Source organism: Drosophila willistoni (genome assembly GCF_018902025.1).
Source record: "Drosophila willistoni isolate 14030-0811.24 chromosome 2L unlocalized genomic scaffold, UCI_dwil_1.1 Seg196, whole genome shotgun sequence".
In the NCBI taxonomy this organism is placed as follows: Eukaryota; Metazoa; Arthropoda; class Insecta; order Diptera; family Drosophilidae; genus Drosophila; species Drosophila willistoni.
In genome coordinates, this window is record NW_025814048.1 from 4,683,457 (window position 1) to 4,697,685 (window position 14,229).

General features: G+C 38.1%; 24 non-coding genes and 2 pseudogenes across 24 annotated transcripts; all 26 read left to right on the top strand.

The window, feature by feature from the left end:
• Positions 1-923: 923 nt before the first annotated feature.
• Positions 924-1,042, top strand: LOC6640644. Its single transcript, XR_049653.1, has one exon. It is a non-coding gene; the product is annotated as a 5S ribosomal RNA (ribosomal RNA).
• A 407-nt stretch (positions 1,043-1,449) lies between these two features.
• Positions 1,450-1,568, top strand: LOC124460095. Its single transcript, XR_006954041.1, has one exon. It is a non-coding gene; the product is annotated as a 5S ribosomal RNA (ribosomal RNA).
• Positions 1,569-1,964: 396 nt separating this feature from the next.
• LOC124460106 lies at positions 1,965-2,083 on the top strand. The gene has a single exon (XR_006954052.1). It is a non-coding gene; the product is annotated as a 5S ribosomal RNA (ribosomal RNA).
• Positions 2,084-2,487: 404 nt separating this feature from the next.
• LOC124460117 lies at positions 2,488-2,606 on the top strand. Its single transcript, XR_006954063.1, has one exon. It is a non-coding gene; the product is annotated as a 5S ribosomal RNA (ribosomal RNA).
• A 404-nt stretch (positions 2,607-3,010) lies between these two features.
• On the top strand, positions 3,011-3,129 carry LOC124460059. Its single transcript, XR_006954011.1, has one exon. It is a non-coding gene; the product is annotated as a 5S ribosomal RNA (ribosomal RNA).
• Positions 3,130-3,525: 396 nt separating this feature from the next.
• On the top strand, positions 3,526-3,644 carry LOC124460070. Its single transcript, XR_006954022.1, has one exon. It is a non-coding gene; the product is annotated as a 5S ribosomal RNA (ribosomal RNA).
• A 425-nt stretch (positions 3,645-4,069) lies between these two features.
• Positions 4,070-4,188, top strand: LOC124460075. Its single transcript, XR_006954025.1, has one exon. It is a non-coding gene; the product is annotated as a 5S ribosomal RNA (ribosomal RNA).
• A 403-nt stretch (positions 4,189-4,591) lies between these two features.
• Positions 4,592-4,710, top strand: LOC124460080. Its single transcript, XR_006954026.1, has one exon. It is a non-coding gene; the product is annotated as a 5S ribosomal RNA (ribosomal RNA).
• Positions 4,711-5,114: 404 nt separating this feature from the next.
• On the top strand, positions 5,115-5,233 carry LOC6653408. The gene has a single exon (XR_049992.1). It is a non-coding gene; the product is annotated as a 5S ribosomal RNA (ribosomal RNA).
• A 407-nt stretch (positions 5,234-5,640) lies between these two features.
• On the top strand, positions 5,641-5,759 carry LOC6653407. The gene has a single exon (XR_049991.1). It is a non-coding gene; the product is annotated as a 5S ribosomal RNA (ribosomal RNA).
• Positions 5,760-6,166: 407 nt separating this feature from the next.
• On the top strand, positions 6,167-6,285 carry LOC124460081. Its single transcript, XR_006954027.1, has one exon. It is a non-coding gene; the product is annotated as a 5S ribosomal RNA (ribosomal RNA).
• A 407-nt stretch (positions 6,286-6,692) lies between these two features.
• On the top strand, positions 6,693-6,811 carry LOC124460082. The gene has a single exon (XR_006954028.1). It is a non-coding gene; the product is annotated as a 5S ribosomal RNA (ribosomal RNA).
• A 404-nt stretch (positions 6,812-7,215) lies between these two features.
• LOC124460083 lies at positions 7,216-7,334 on the top strand. The gene has a single exon (XR_006954029.1). It is a non-coding gene; the product is annotated as a 5S ribosomal RNA (ribosomal RNA).
• Positions 7,335-7,730: 396 nt separating this feature from the next.
• On the top strand, positions 7,731-7,849 carry LOC124460084. Its single transcript, XR_006954030.1, has one exon. It is a non-coding gene; the product is annotated as a 5S ribosomal RNA (ribosomal RNA).
• Positions 7,850-8,274: 425 nt separating this feature from the next.
• On the top strand, positions 8,275-8,393 carry LOC124460085. The gene has a single exon (XR_006954031.1). It is a non-coding gene; the product is annotated as a 5S ribosomal RNA (ribosomal RNA).
• Positions 8,394-8,797: 404 nt separating this feature from the next.
• On the top strand, positions 8,798-8,916 carry LOC124460086. Its single transcript, XR_006954032.1, has one exon. It is a non-coding gene; the product is annotated as a 5S ribosomal RNA (ribosomal RNA).
• A 404-nt stretch (positions 8,917-9,320) lies between these two features.
• On the top strand, positions 9,321-9,439 carry LOC124460087. Its single transcript, XR_006954033.1, has one exon. It is a non-coding gene; the product is annotated as a 5S ribosomal RNA (ribosomal RNA).
• A 407-nt stretch (positions 9,440-9,846) lies between these two features.
• On the top strand, positions 9,847-9,965 carry LOC124460088. Its single transcript, XR_006954034.1, has one exon. It is a non-coding gene; the product is annotated as a 5S ribosomal RNA (ribosomal RNA).
• Positions 9,966-10,372: 407 nt separating this feature from the next.
• LOC124460089 lies at positions 10,373-10,491 on the top strand. Its single transcript, XR_006954035.1, has one exon. It is a non-coding gene; the product is annotated as a 5S ribosomal RNA (ribosomal RNA).
• A 407-nt stretch (positions 10,492-10,898) lies between these two features.
• LOC124460090 lies at positions 10,899-11,017 on the top strand. The gene has a single exon (XR_006954036.1). It is a non-coding gene; the product is annotated as a 5S ribosomal RNA (ribosomal RNA).
• Positions 11,018-11,421: 404 nt separating this feature from the next.
• LOC124460091 lies at positions 11,422-11,540 on the top strand. Its single transcript, XR_006954037.1, has one exon. It is a non-coding gene; the product is annotated as a 5S ribosomal RNA (ribosomal RNA).
• Positions 11,541-11,947: 407 nt separating this feature from the next.
• On the top strand, positions 11,948-12,066 carry LOC124460092. Its single transcript, XR_006954038.1, has one exon. It is a non-coding gene; the product is annotated as a 5S ribosomal RNA (ribosomal RNA).
• A 396-nt stretch (positions 12,067-12,462) lies between these two features.
• Positions 12,463-12,581, top strand: LOC124460093. The gene has a single exon (XR_006954039.1). It is a non-coding gene; the product is annotated as a 5S ribosomal RNA (ribosomal RNA).
• A 407-nt stretch (positions 12,582-12,988) lies between these two features.
• LOC124460074 lies at positions 12,989-13,109 on the top strand (annotated as a pseudogene).
• A 396-nt stretch (positions 13,110-13,505) lies between these two features.
• LOC124460076 lies at positions 13,506-13,626 on the top strand (annotated as a pseudogene).
• A 425-nt stretch (positions 13,627-14,051) lies between these two features.
• Positions 14,052-14,170, top strand: LOC124460094. Its single transcript, XR_006954040.1, has one exon. It is a non-coding gene; the product is annotated as a 5S ribosomal RNA (ribosomal RNA).
• Positions 14,171-14,229: the final 59 nt, after the last annotated feature.

Here is a 14,229-nt window from a genome sequence, read left to right on the forward strand (position 1 = left end):
TACCTATACATACATAAAATTACATGTACTACAAGTTTTTTTTTTTAATATTGTTTATCAGTTCCTTGAAATTCATTTTATATAATGTTTATTTTTGTACGTCAGAATTACATAAACATTCAGGTAATTTTCTTACAGTGTATAGCGCGTCATTGCCTTATCAGAGGCTGCTGTAGGTGAAATTCGAATAATTATTTGTTATTGAAATTACCTGCGGGTGACTGGGCTCGAGTTACCTTGTAACATATAGGCATGTATATGTAACTTTTAATAAATAAGACTACGCTTTTGTTCACTTGAAAATGTGTACAGACTTAATGGAGGAAGCAAAATTTGCATTCAGAACAATCGTTGAAAACGAAAGGCAAAGTACTTGAACTTGAATAAGTCAAATGAAACAGAAACTGTATAGAATAAAGTAATCAATCAATAGGACAGAAATATTACTCATTCGAAATAATCACCTCCTTTCTGGGACATGTTTTCATTATTAAAACAGTATTTTCTATTGAAACTTAATAATAAACTTGATTAGATAACTTTCCACACTCAACTCCACTTTAAAGTAAGACTTAAATGCATATTAACCGTCAAATTAGCACGTAATAATTTCTTTGTACAAACAAATAAAAATGTTTAGCTTGTAAAACTTCAAAGCCTAAAAGTAAGCAGCAGTTTTTTGCACACTAAACTAACGAAAATTGAGAAAAATGTATAAAATTTGTCATTCATGAATGGGACCAAATTCAAATGTAAACAAAAAAGAAATACATAATTAAACAGAATTTATTTTGCATCGTTCCCAGAAATAACTAAACCAAATTTATTTTGTATTTATTAGACACTTGGTTCATACGCAACCACAAAAAGCTTTTACAAGAGCTTTTCGCTCAACAAAACCCTGCATCAGACTAGCGTATCTCGCCAACGACCATACTACGTTGAATACATCGGTTCTCGTCCGATCACCGAAATTAAGCAACGTCGGGCGCGGTTAGTACTTAGATGGGGGACCGCTTGGGAACACCGCGTGTTGTTGGCATCCCAACAATCTTTTTTAAAATTTTTTTTATTATACTTCCAACCCACTGTATTGGAGTATTGGCGTATGGGTGATATTTTTTTGGGCCGGCATACAAAAAGAAAGACCCCTTCTTTTAGTTGGAGCAATTTGCTTTTGTATATTGTGTTTGGTATTTGGTATTGTGTTTTGTATTTTTTATTTGATTGTCATATATAAAAAGTTTAAATTTCCCTAGTTTGCTTTGTATATTTCATCAAATTCACTTTCAGTAAATTTGGCAGTCTTGCGATAGGCCAAAATACCCCCCCAAAAAACAAAACAAACCTTATGTGTTTCTTTGCATCCGTCAGATACAAATGGCAAAGGAGCAGCGGATGGAGATGGAATTAATGCCTATAAAACCCTGCATCAGACTAGCGTATCTCGCCAACGACCATACTACGTTGAATACATCGGTTCTCGTCCGATCACCGAAATTAAGCAACGTCGGGCGCGGTTAGTACTTAGATGGGGGACCGCTTGGGAACACCGCGTGTTGTTGGCATCCCAACAATCTTTTTTACAATTTTTTTTATTATACTTCCAACCCACTGTATTGCCGTATGGGTAATATTTTTTTGAGCCAGCATACGAAAAGAAAGACTCCTTTTAGTTGGAGCAATTTGCCTTTGTTTATTGTGTTTGGTATTTGGTATTGTGTTTTGTATTTTTTATTTGATTGTCATATATAAAAAGTTTAAATTTCCCTAGTTTGCTTTGTATATTTCATCAAATTCACTTTCAGTAAATTTGGCAGTCTTGCGATAGGCCAAAATACCCCCTCAAAAAACAAAACAAACCATATGTATTTCTTTGCATCCGTCAGATACAAATGGCAAAGGAGCAGCGGATGGAGATGGAATTAATGCCTATAAAACCCTGCATCAGACTAGCGTATCTCGCCAACGACCATACTACGTTGAATACATCGGTTCTCGTCCGATCACCGAAATTAAGCAACGTCGGGCGCGGTTAGTACTTAGATGGGGGACCGCTTGGGAACACCGCGTGTTGTTGGCATCCCAACAATCTTTTTTACAATTTTTTTTATTATACTTCCAACCCACTGTATTGGAGTATTGGCGTATGGGTGATATTTTTTTGGGCCAGCATACGAAAAGAAAGACTCCTTTTAGTTGGAGCAATTTGCCTTTGTTTATTGTGTTTGGTATTTGGTATTGTGTTTTGTATTTTTTATTTGATTGTCATATATAAAAAGTTTAAATTTCCCTAGTTTGCTTTGTATATTTCATCAAATTCACTTTCAGTAAATTTGGCAGTCTTGCGATAGGCCAAAATACCCCCCCAAAAAACAAAACAAACCTTATGTGTTTCTTTGCATCCGTCAGATACAAATGGCAAAGGAGCAGCGGATGGAGATGGAATTAATGCCTATAAAACCCTGCATCAGACTAGCGTATCTCGCCAACGACCATACTACGTTGAATACATCGGTTCTCGTCCGATCACCGAAATTAAGCAACGTCGGGCGCGGTTAGTACTTAGATGGGGGACCGCTTGGGAACACCGCGTGTTGTTGGCATCCCAACAATCTTTTTTACAATTTTTTTTATTATACTTCCAACCCACTGTATTGGAGTATTGGCGTATGGGTGATATTTTTTTGGGCCAGCATACGAAAAGAAAGACTCCTTTTAGTTGGAGCAATTTGCCTTTGTTTATTGTGTTTGGTATTTGGTATTGTGTTTTGTATTTTTTATTTGATTGTCATATATAAAAAGTTTAAATTTCCCTAGTTTGCTTTGTATATTTCATCAAATTCACTTTCAGTAAATTTGGCAGTCTTGCGATAGGCCAAAATACCCCCCCAAAAAACAAAACAAACCTTATGTGTTTCTTTGCATCCGTCAGATACAAATGGCAAAGGAGCAGCGGATGGAGATGGAATTAATGCCTATAAAACCCTGCATCAGACTAGCGTATCTCGCCAACGACCATACTACGTTGAATACATCGGTTCTCGTCCGATCACCGAAATTAAGCAACGTCGGGCGCGGTTAGTACTTAGATGGGGGACCGCTTGGGAACACCGCGTGTTGTTGGCATCCCAACAATCTTTTTTACAATTTTTTTTATTATACTTCCAACCCACTGTATTGCCGTATGGGTAATATTTTTTTGGGCCAGCATACGAAAAGAAAGACTCCTTTTAGTTGGAGCAATTTGCCTTTGTTTATTGTGTTTGGTATTTGGTATTGTGTTTTGTATTTTTTATTTGATTGTCATATATAAAAAGTTTAAATTTCCCTAGTTTGCTTTGTATATTTCATCAAATTCACTTTCAGTAAATTTGGCAGTCTTGCGATAGGCCAAAATACCCCCTCAAAAAACAAAACAAACCATATGTATTTCTTTGCATCCGTCAGATACAAATGGCAAAGGAGCAGCGGATGGAGATGGAATTAATGCCTATAAAACCCTGCATCAGACTAGCGTATCTCGCCAACGACCATACTACGTTGAATACATCGGTTCTCGTCCGATCACCGAAATTAAGCAACGTCGGGCGCGGTTAGTACTTAGATGGGGGACCGCTTGGGAACACCGCGTGTTGTTGGCATCCCAACAATCTTTTTTACAATTTTTTTTATTATACTTCCAACCAACTTCCAATTTTTTTTATTATACTGTATTGGAGTATTGGCGTATGGGTGATATTTTTTTGGGCCAGCATACGAAAAGAAAGACTCCTTTTAGTTGGAGCAATTTGCTTTTGTATATTGTGTTTGGTATTTGGTATTGTGTTTTGTATTTTTTTTTTGATTGTCATATATAAAAAGTTTAAATTTCCCTAGTTTGCTTTGTATATTTCATCAAATTCACTTTCAGTAAATTTGGCAGTCTTGCGATAGGCCAAAATACCCCCCCAAAAAACAAAACAAACCTTATGTGTTTCTTTGCATCCGTCAGATACAAATGGCAAAGGAGCAGCGGATGGAGATGGAATTAATGCCTATAAAACCCTGCATCAGACTAGCGTATCTCGCCAACGACCATACTACGTTGAATACATCGGTTCTCGTCCGATCACCGAAATTAAGCAACGTCGGGCGCGGTTAGTACTTAGATGGGGGACCGCTTGGGAACACCGCGTGTTGTTGGCATCCCAACAATCTTTTTTACAATTTTTTTTATTATACTTCCAACCCACTGTATTGGAGTATTGGCGTATGGGTGATATTTTTTTGGGCCAGCATACGAAAAGAAAGACTCCTTTTAGTTGGAGCAATTTGCCTTTGTTTATTGTGTTTGATATTTGGTATTGTGTTTTGTATTTTTTATTTGATTGTCATATATAAAAAGTTTAAATTTCCCTAGTTTGCTTTGTATATTTCATCAAATTCACTTTCAGTAAATTTGGCAGTCTTGCGATAGGCCAAAATACCCCCCAAAAAACAAAACAAACCTTATGTGTTTCTTTGCATCCGTCAGATACAAATGGCAAAGGAGCAGCGGATGGAGATGGAATTAATGCCTATAAAACCCTGCATCAGACTAGCGTATCTCGCCAACGACCATACTACGTTGAATACATCGGTTCTCGTCCGATCACCGAAATTAAGCAACGTCGGGCGCGGTTAGTACTTAGATGGGGGACCGCTTGGGAACACCGCGTGTTGTTGGCATCCCAACAATCTTTTTTACAATTTTTTTTATTATACTTCCAACCCACTGTATTGGAGTATTGGCGTATGGGTGATATTTTTTTGGGCCAGCATACGAAAAGAAAGACTCCTTTTAGTTGGAGCAATTTGCCTTTGTTTATTGTGTTTGGTATTTGGTATTGTGTTTTGTATTTTTTATTTGATTGTCATATATAAAAAGTTTAAATTTCCCTAGTTTGCTTTGTATATTTCATCAAATTCACTTTCAGTAAATTTGGCAGTCTTGCGATAGGCCAAAATACCCCCCCAAAAAACAAAACAAACCTTATGTGTTTCTTTGCATCCGTCAGATACAAATGGCAAAGGAGCAGCGGATGGAGATGGAATTAATGCCTATAAAACCCTGCATCAGACTAGCGTATCTCGCCAACGACCATACTACGTTGAATACATCGGTTCTCGTCCGATCACCGAAATTAAGCAACGTCGGGCGCGGTTAGTACTTAGATGGGGGACCGCTTGGGAACACCGCGTGTTGTTGGCATCCCAACAATCTTTTTTACAATTTTTTTTATTATACTTCCAACCCACTGTATTGGAGTATTGGCGTATGGGTGATATTTTTTTGGGCCGGCATACAAAAAGAAAGACCCCTTCTTTTAGTTGGAGCAATTTGCTTTTGTATATTGTGTTTGGTATTTGGTATTGTGTTTTGTATTTATTATTTGATTGTCATATATAAAAAGTTTAAATTTCCCTAGTTTGCTTTGTATATTTCATCAAATTCACTTTCAGTAAATTTGGCAGTCTTGCGATAGGCCAAAATACCCCCTCAAAAAACAAAACAAACCATATGTATTTCTTTGCATCCGTCAGATACAAATGGCAAAGGAGCAGCGGATGGAGATGGAATTAATGCCTATAAAACCCTGCATCAGACTAGCGTATCTCGCCAACGACCATACTACGTTGAATACATCGGTTCTCGTCCGATCACCGAAATTAAGCAACGTCGGGCGCGGTTAGTACTTAGATGGGGGACCGCTTGGGAACACCGCGTGTTGTTGGCATCCCAACAATCTTTTTTACAATTTTTTTTATTATACTTCCAACCCACTGTATTGGAGTATTGGCGTATGGGTGATATTTTTTTGGGCCGGCATACAAAAAGAAAGACCCCTTCTTTTAGTTGGAGCAATTTGCTTTTGTATATTGTGTTTGGTATTTGGTATTGTGTTTTGTATTTATTATTTGATTGTCATATATAAAAAGTTTAAATTTCCCTAGTTTGCTTTGTATATTTCATCAAATTCACTTTCAGTAAATTTGGCAGTCTTGCGATAGGCCAAAATACCCCCTCAAAAAACAAAACAAACCATATGTATTTCTTTGCATCCGTCAGATACAAATGGCAAAGGAGCAGCGGATGGAGATGGAATTAATGCCTATAAAACCCTGCATCAGACTAGCGTATCTCGCCAACGACCATACTACGTTGAATACATCGGTTCTCGTCCGATCACCGAAATTAAGCAACGTCGGGCGCGGTTAGTACTTAGATGGGGGACCGCTTGGGAACACCGCGTGTTGTTGGCATCCCAACAATCTTTTTTACAATTTTTTTTATTATACTTCCAACCCACTGTATTGGAGTATTGGCGTATGGGTGATATTTTTTTGGGCCGGCATACAAAAAGAAAGACCCCTTCTTTTAGTTGGAGCAATTTGCTTTTGTATATTGTGTTTGGTATTTGGTATTGTGTTTTGTATTTATTATTTGATTGTCATATATAAAAAGTTTAAATTTCCCTAGTTTGCTTTGTATATTTCATCAAATTCACTTTCAGTAAATTTGGCAGTCTTGCGATAGGCCAAAATACCCCCCCAAAAAACAAAACAAACCTTATGTGTTTCTTTGCATCCGTCAGATACAAATGGCAAAGGAGCAGCGGATGGAGATGGAATTAATGCCTATAAAACCCTGCATCAGACTAGCGTATCTCGCCAACGACCATACTACGTTGAATACATCGGTTCTCGTCCGATCACCGAAATTAAGCAACGTCGGGCGCGGTTAGTACTTAGATGGGGGACCGCTTGGGAACACCGCGTGTTGTTGGCATCCCAACAATCTTTTTTACAATTTTTTTTATTATACTTCCAACCCACTGTATTGGAGTATTGGCGTATGGGTGATATTTTTTTGGGCCAGCATACGAAAAGAAAGACTCCTTTTAGTTGGAGCAATTTGCCTTTGTTTATTGTGTTTGATATTTGGTATTGTGTTTTGTATTTTTTATTTGATTGTCATATATAAAAAGTTTAAATTTCCCTAGTTTGCTTTGTATATTTCATCAAATTCACTTTCAGTAAATTTGGCAGTCTTGCGATAGGCCAAAATACCCCCCCAAAAAACAAAACAAACCTTATGTGTTTCTTTGCATCCGTCAGATACAAATGGCAAAGGAGCAGCGGATGGAGATGGAATTAATGCCTATAAAACCCTGCATCAGACTAGCGTATCTCGCCAACGACCATACTACGTTGAATACATCGGTTCTCGTCCGATCACCGAAATTAAGCAACGTCGGGCGCGGTTAGTACTTAGATGGGGGACCGCTTGGGAACACCGCGTGTTGTTGGCATCCCAACAATCTTTTTTACAATTTTTTTTATTATACTTCCAACCCACTGTATTGCCGTATGGGTAATATTTTTTTGGGCCAGCATACGAAAAGAAAGACTCCTTTTAGTTGGAGCAATTTGCCTTTGTTTATTGTGTTTGGTATTTGGTATTGTGTTTTGTATTTTTTATTTGATTGTCATATATAAAAAGTTTAAATTTCCCTAGTTTGCTTTGTATATTTCATCAAATTCACTTTCAGTAAATTTGGCAGTCTTGCGATAGGCCAAAATACCCCCTCAAAAAACAAAACAAACCATATGTATTTCTTTGCATCCGTCAGATACAAATGGCAAAGGAGCAGCGGATGGAGATGGAATTAATGCCTATAAAACCCTGCATCAGACTAGCGTATCTCGCCAACGACCATACTACGTTGAATACATCGGTTCTCGTCCGATCACCGAAATTAAGCAACGTCGGGCGCGGTTAGTACTTAGATGGGGGACCGCTTGGGAACACCGCGTGTTGTTGGCATCCCAACAATCTTTTTTACAATTTTTTTTATTATACTTCCAACCAACTTCCAATTTTTTTTATTATACTGTATTGGAGTATTGGCGTATGGGTGATATTTTTTTGGGCCAGCATACGAAAAGAAAGACTCCTTTTAGTTGGAGCAATTTGCTTTTGTATATTGTGTTTGGTATTTGGTATTGTGTTTTGTATTTTTTTTTTGATTGTCATATATAAAAAGTTTAAATTTCCCTAGTTTGCTTTGTATATTTCATCAAATTCACTTTCAGTAAATTTGGCAGTCTTGCGATAGGCCAAAATACCCCCCCAAAAAACAAAACAAACCTTATGTGTTTCTTTGCATCCGTCAGATACAAATGGCAAAGGAGCAGCGGATGGAGATGGAATTAATGCCTATAAAACCCTGCATCAGACTAGCGTATCTCGCCAACGACCATACTACGTTGAATACATCGGTTCTCGTCCGATCACCGAAATTAAGCAACGTCGGGCGCGGTTAGTACTTAGATGGGGGACCGCTTGGGAACACCGCGTGTTGTTGGCATCCCAACAATCTTTTTTACAATTTTTTTTATTATACTTCCAACCCACTGTATTGGAGTATTGGCGTATGGGTGATATTTTTTTGGGCCAGCATACGAAAAGAAAGACTCCTTTTAGTTGGAGCAATTTGCCTTTGTTTATTGTGTTTGATATTTGGTATTGTGTTTTGTATTTTTTATTTGATTGTCATATATAAAAAGTTTAAATTTCCCTAGTTTGCTTTGTATATTTCATCAAATTCACTTTCAGTAAATTTGGCAGTCTTGCGATAGGCCAAAATACCCCCCCAAAAAACAAAACAAACCTTATGTGTTTCTTTGCATCCGTCAGATACAAATGGCAAAGGAGCAGCGGATGGAGATGGAATTAATGCCTATAAAACCCTGCATCAGACTAGCGTATCTCGCCAACGACCATACTACGTTGAATACATCGGTTCTCGTCCGATCACCGAAATTAAGCAACGTCGGGCGCGGTTAGTACTTAGATGGGGGACCGCTTGGGAACACCGCGTGTTGTTGGCATCCCAACAATCTTTTTTACAATTTTTTTTATTATACTTCCAACCCACTGTATTGGAGTATTGGCGTATGGGTGATATTTTTTTGGGCCAGCATACGAAAAGAAAGACTCCTTTTAGTTGGAGCAATTTGCCTTTGTTTATTGTGTTTGGTATTTGGTATTGTGTTTTGTATTTTTTATTTGATTGTCATATATAAAAAGTTTAAATTTCCCTAGTTTGCTTTGTATATTTCATCAAATTCACTTTCAGTAAATTTGGCAGTCTTGCGATAGGCCAAAATACCCCCCCAAAAAACAAAACAAACCTTATGTGTTTCTTTGCATCCGTCAGATACAAATGGCAAAGGAGCAGCGGATGGAGATGGAATTAATGCCTATAAAACCCTGCATCAGACTAGCGTATCTCGCCAACGACCATACTACGTTGAATACATCGGTTCTCGTCCGATCACCGAAATTAAGCAACGTCGGGCGCGGTTAGTACTTAGATGGGGGACCGCTTGGGAACACCGCGTGTTGTTGGCATCCCAACAATCTTTTTTACAATTTTTTTTATTATACTTCCAACCCACTGTATTGGAGTATTGGCGTATGGGTGATATTTTTTTGGGCCGGCATACAAAAAGAAAGACCCCTTCTTTTAGTTGGAGCAATTTGCTTTTGTATATTGTGTTTGGTATTTGGTATTGTGTTTTGTATTTATTATTTGATTGTCATATATAAAAAGTTTAAATTTCCCTAGTTTGCTTTGTATATTTCATCAAATTCACTTTCAGTAAATTTGGCAGTCTTGCGATAGGCCAAAATACCCCCTCAAAAAACAAAACAAACCATATGTATTTCTTTGCATCCGTCAGATACAAATGGCAAAGGAGCAGCGGATGGAGATGGAATTAATGCCTATAAAACCCTGCATCAGACTAGCGTATCTCGCCAACGACCATACTACGTTGAATACATCGGTTCTCGTCCGATCACCGAAATTAAGCAACGTCGGGCGCGGTTAGTACTTAGATGGGGGACCGCTTGGGAACACCGCGTGTTGTTGGCATCCCAACAATCTTTTTTACAATTTTTTTTATTATACTTCCAACCCACTGTATTGGAGTATTGGCGTATGGGTGATATTTTTTTGGGCCGGCATACAAAAAGAAAGACCCCTTCTTTTAGTTGGAGCAATTTGCTTTTGTATATTGTGTTTGGTATTTGGTATTGTGTTTTGTATTTATTATTTGATTGTCATATATAAAAAGTTTAAATTTCCCTAGTTTGCTTTGTATATTTCATCAAATTCACTTTCAGTAAATTTGGCAGTCTTGCGATAGGCCAAAATACCCCCTCAAAAAACAAAACAAACCATATGTATTTCTTTGCATCCGTCAGATACAAATGGCAAAGGAGCAGCGGATGGAGATGGAATTAATGCCTATAAAACCCTGCATCAGACTAGCGTATCTCGCCAACGACCATACTACGTTGAATACATCGGTTCTCGTCCGATCACCGAAATTAAGCAACGTCGGGCGCGGTTAGTACTTAGATGGGGGACCGCTTGGGAACACCGCGTGTTGTTGGCATCCCAACAATCTTTTTTACAATTTTTTTTATTATACTTCCAACCCACTGTATTGGAGTATTGGCGTATGGGTGATATTTTTTTGGGCCGGCATACAAAAAGAAAGACCCCTTCTTTTAGTTGGAGCAATTTGCTTTTGTATATTGTGTTTGGTATTTGGTATTGTGTTTTGTATTTATTATTTGATTGTCATATATAAAAAGTTTAAATTTCCCTAGTTTGCTTTGTATATTTCATCAAATTCACTTTCAGTAAATTTGGCAGTCTTGCGATAGGCCAAAATACCCCCCCAAAAAACAAAACAAACCTTATGTGTTTCTTTGCATCCGTCAGATACAAATGGCAAAGGAGCAGCGGATGGAGATGGAATTAATGCCTATAAAACCCTGCATCAGACTAGCGTATCTCGCCAACGACCATACTACGTTGAATACATCGGTTCTCGTCCGATCACCGAAATTAAGCAACGTCGGGCGCGGTTAGTACTTAGATGGGGGACCGCTTGGGAACACCGCGTGTTGTTGGCATCCCAACAATCTTTTTTACAATTTTTTTTATTATACTTCCAACCCACTGTATTGGAGTATTGGCGTATGGGTGATATTTTTTTGGGCCAGCATACGAAAAGAAAGACTCCTTTTAGTTGGAGCAATTTGCCTTTGTTTATTGTGTTTGGTATTTGGTATTGTGTTTTGTATTTTTTATTTGATTGTCATATATAAAAAGTTTAAATTTCCCTAGTTTGCTTTGTATATTTCATCAAATTCACTTTCAGTAAATTTGGCAGTCTTGCGATAGGCCAAAATACCCCCCCAAAAAACAAAACAAACCTTATGTGTTTCTTTGCATCCGTCAGATACAAATGGCAAAGGAGCAGCGGATGGAGATGGAATTAATGCCTATAAAACCCTGCATCAGACTAGCGTATCTCGCCAACGACCATACTACGTTGAATACATCGGTTCTCGTCCGATCACCGAAATTAAGCAACGTCGGGCGCGGTTAGTACTTAGATGGGGGACCGCTTGGGAACACCGCGTGTTGTTGGCATCCCAACAATCTTTTTTACAATTTTTTTTATTATACTTCCAACCCACTGTATTGGAGTATTGGCGTATGGGTGATATTTTTTTGGGCCGGCATACAAAAAGAAAGACCCCTTCTTTTAGTTGGAGCAATTTGCTTTTGTATATTGTGTTTGGTATTTGGTATTGTGTTTTGTATTTATTATTTGATTGTCATATATAAAAAGTTTAAATTTCCCTAGTTTGCTTTGTATATTTCATCAAATTCACTTTCAGTAAATTTGGCAGTCTTGCGATAGGCCAAAATACCCCCTCAAAAAACAAAACAAACCATATGTATTTCTTTGCATCCGTCAGATACAAATGGCAAAGGAGCAGCGGATGGAGATGGAATTAATGCCTATAAAACCCTGCATCAGACTAGCGTATCTCGCCAACGACCATACTACGTTGAATACATCGGTTCTCGTCCGATCACCGAAATTAAGCAACGTCGGGCGCGGTTAGTACTTAGATGGGGGACCGCTTGGGAACACCGCGTGTTGTTGGCATCCCAACAATCTTTTTTACAATTTTTTTTATTATACTTCCAACCCACTGTATTGCCGTATGGGTAATATTTTTTTGGGCCAGCATACGAAAAGAAAGACTCCTTTTAGTTGGAGCAATTTGCCTTTGTTTATTGTGTTTGGTATTTGGTATTGTGTTTTGTATTTATTATTTGATTGTCATATATAAAAAGTTTAAATTTCCCTAGTTTGCTTTGTATATTTCATCAAATTCACTTTCAGTAAATTTGGCAGTCTTGCGATAGGCCAAAATACCCCCCCAAAAAACAAAACAAACCTTATGTGTTTCTTTGCATCCGTCAGATACAAATGGCAAAGGAGCAGCGGATGGAGATGGAATTAATGCCTATAAAACCCTGCATCAGACTAGCGTATCTCGCCAACGACCATACTACGTTGAATACATCGGTTCTCGTCCGATCACCGAAATTAAGCAACGTCGGGCGCGGTTAGTACTTAGATGGGGGACCGCTTGGGAACACCGCGTGTTGTTGGCATCCCAACAATCTTTTTTACAATTTTTTTTATTATACTTCCAACCCACTGTATTGGAGTATTGGCGTATGGGTGATATTTTTTTGGGCCGGCATACAAAAAGAAAGACCCCTTCTTTTAGTTGGAGCAATTTGCTTTTGTATATTGTGTTTGGTATTTGGTATTGTGTTTTGTATTTATTATTTGATTGTCATATATAAAAAGTTTAAATTTCCCTAGTTTGCTTTGTATATTTCATCAAATTCACTTTCAGTAAATTTGGCAGTCTTGCGATAGGCCAAAATACCCCCTCAAAAAACAAAACAAACCATATGTATTTCTTTGCATCCGTCAGATACAAATGGCAAAGGAGCAGCGGATGGAGATGGAATTAATGCCTATAAAACCCTGCATCAGACTAGCGTATCTCGCCAACGACCATACTACGTTGAATACATCGGTTCTCGTCCGATCACCGAAATTAAGCAACGTCGGGCGCGGTTTTAGTACTTAGATGGGGGACCGCTTGGGAACACCGCGTGTTGTTGGCATCCCAACAATCTTTTTTACAATTTTTTTTATTATACTTCCAACCCACTGTATTGCCGTATGGGTAATATTTTTTTGGGCCAGCATACGAAAAGAAAGACTCCTTTTAGTTGGAGCAATTTGCCTTTGTTTATTGTGTTTGGTATTTGGTATTGTGTTTTGTATTTTTTATTTGATTGTCATATATAAAAAGTTTAAATTTCCCTAGTTTGCTTTGTATATTTCATCAAATTCACTTTCAGTAAATTTGGCAGTCTTGCGATAGGCCAAAATACCCCCTCAAAAAACAAAACAAACCATATGTATTTCTTTGCATCCGTCAGATACAAATGGCAAAGGAGCAGCGGATGGAGATGGAATTAATGCCTATAAAACCCTGCATCAGACTAGCGTATCTCGCCAACGACCATACTACGTTGAATACATCGGTTCTCGTCCGATCACCGAAATTAAGCAACGTCGGGCGCGGTTTTAGTACTTAGATGGGGGACCGCTTGGGAACACCGCGTGTTGTTGGCATCCCAACAATCTTTTTTACAATTTTTTTTATTATACTTCCAACCAACTTCCAATTTTTTTTATTATACTGTATTGGAGTATTGGCGTATGGGTGATATTTTTTTGGGCCAGCATACGAAAAGAAAGACTCCTTTTAGTTGGAGCAATTTGCTTTTGTATATTGTGTTTGGTATTTGGTATTGTGTTTTGTATTTTTTTTTTGATTGTCATATATAAAAAGTTTAAATTTCCCTAGTTTGCTTTGTATATTTCATCAAATTCACTTTCAGTAAATTTGGCAGTCTTGCGATAGGCCAAAATACCCCCCCAAAAAACAAAACAAACCTTATGTGTTTCTTTGCATCCGTCAGATACAAATGGCAAAGGAGCAGCGGATGGAGATGGAATTAATGCCTATAAAACCCTGCATCAGACTAGCGTATCTCGCCAACGACCATACTACGTTGAATACATCGGTTCTCGTCCGATCACCGAAATTAAGCAACGTCGGGCGCGGTTAGTACTTAGATGGGGGACCGCTTGGGAACACCGCGTGTTGTTGGCATCCCAACAATCTTTTTTACAATTTTTTTTATTATACTTCCAACCCACTGTATTGGAGTA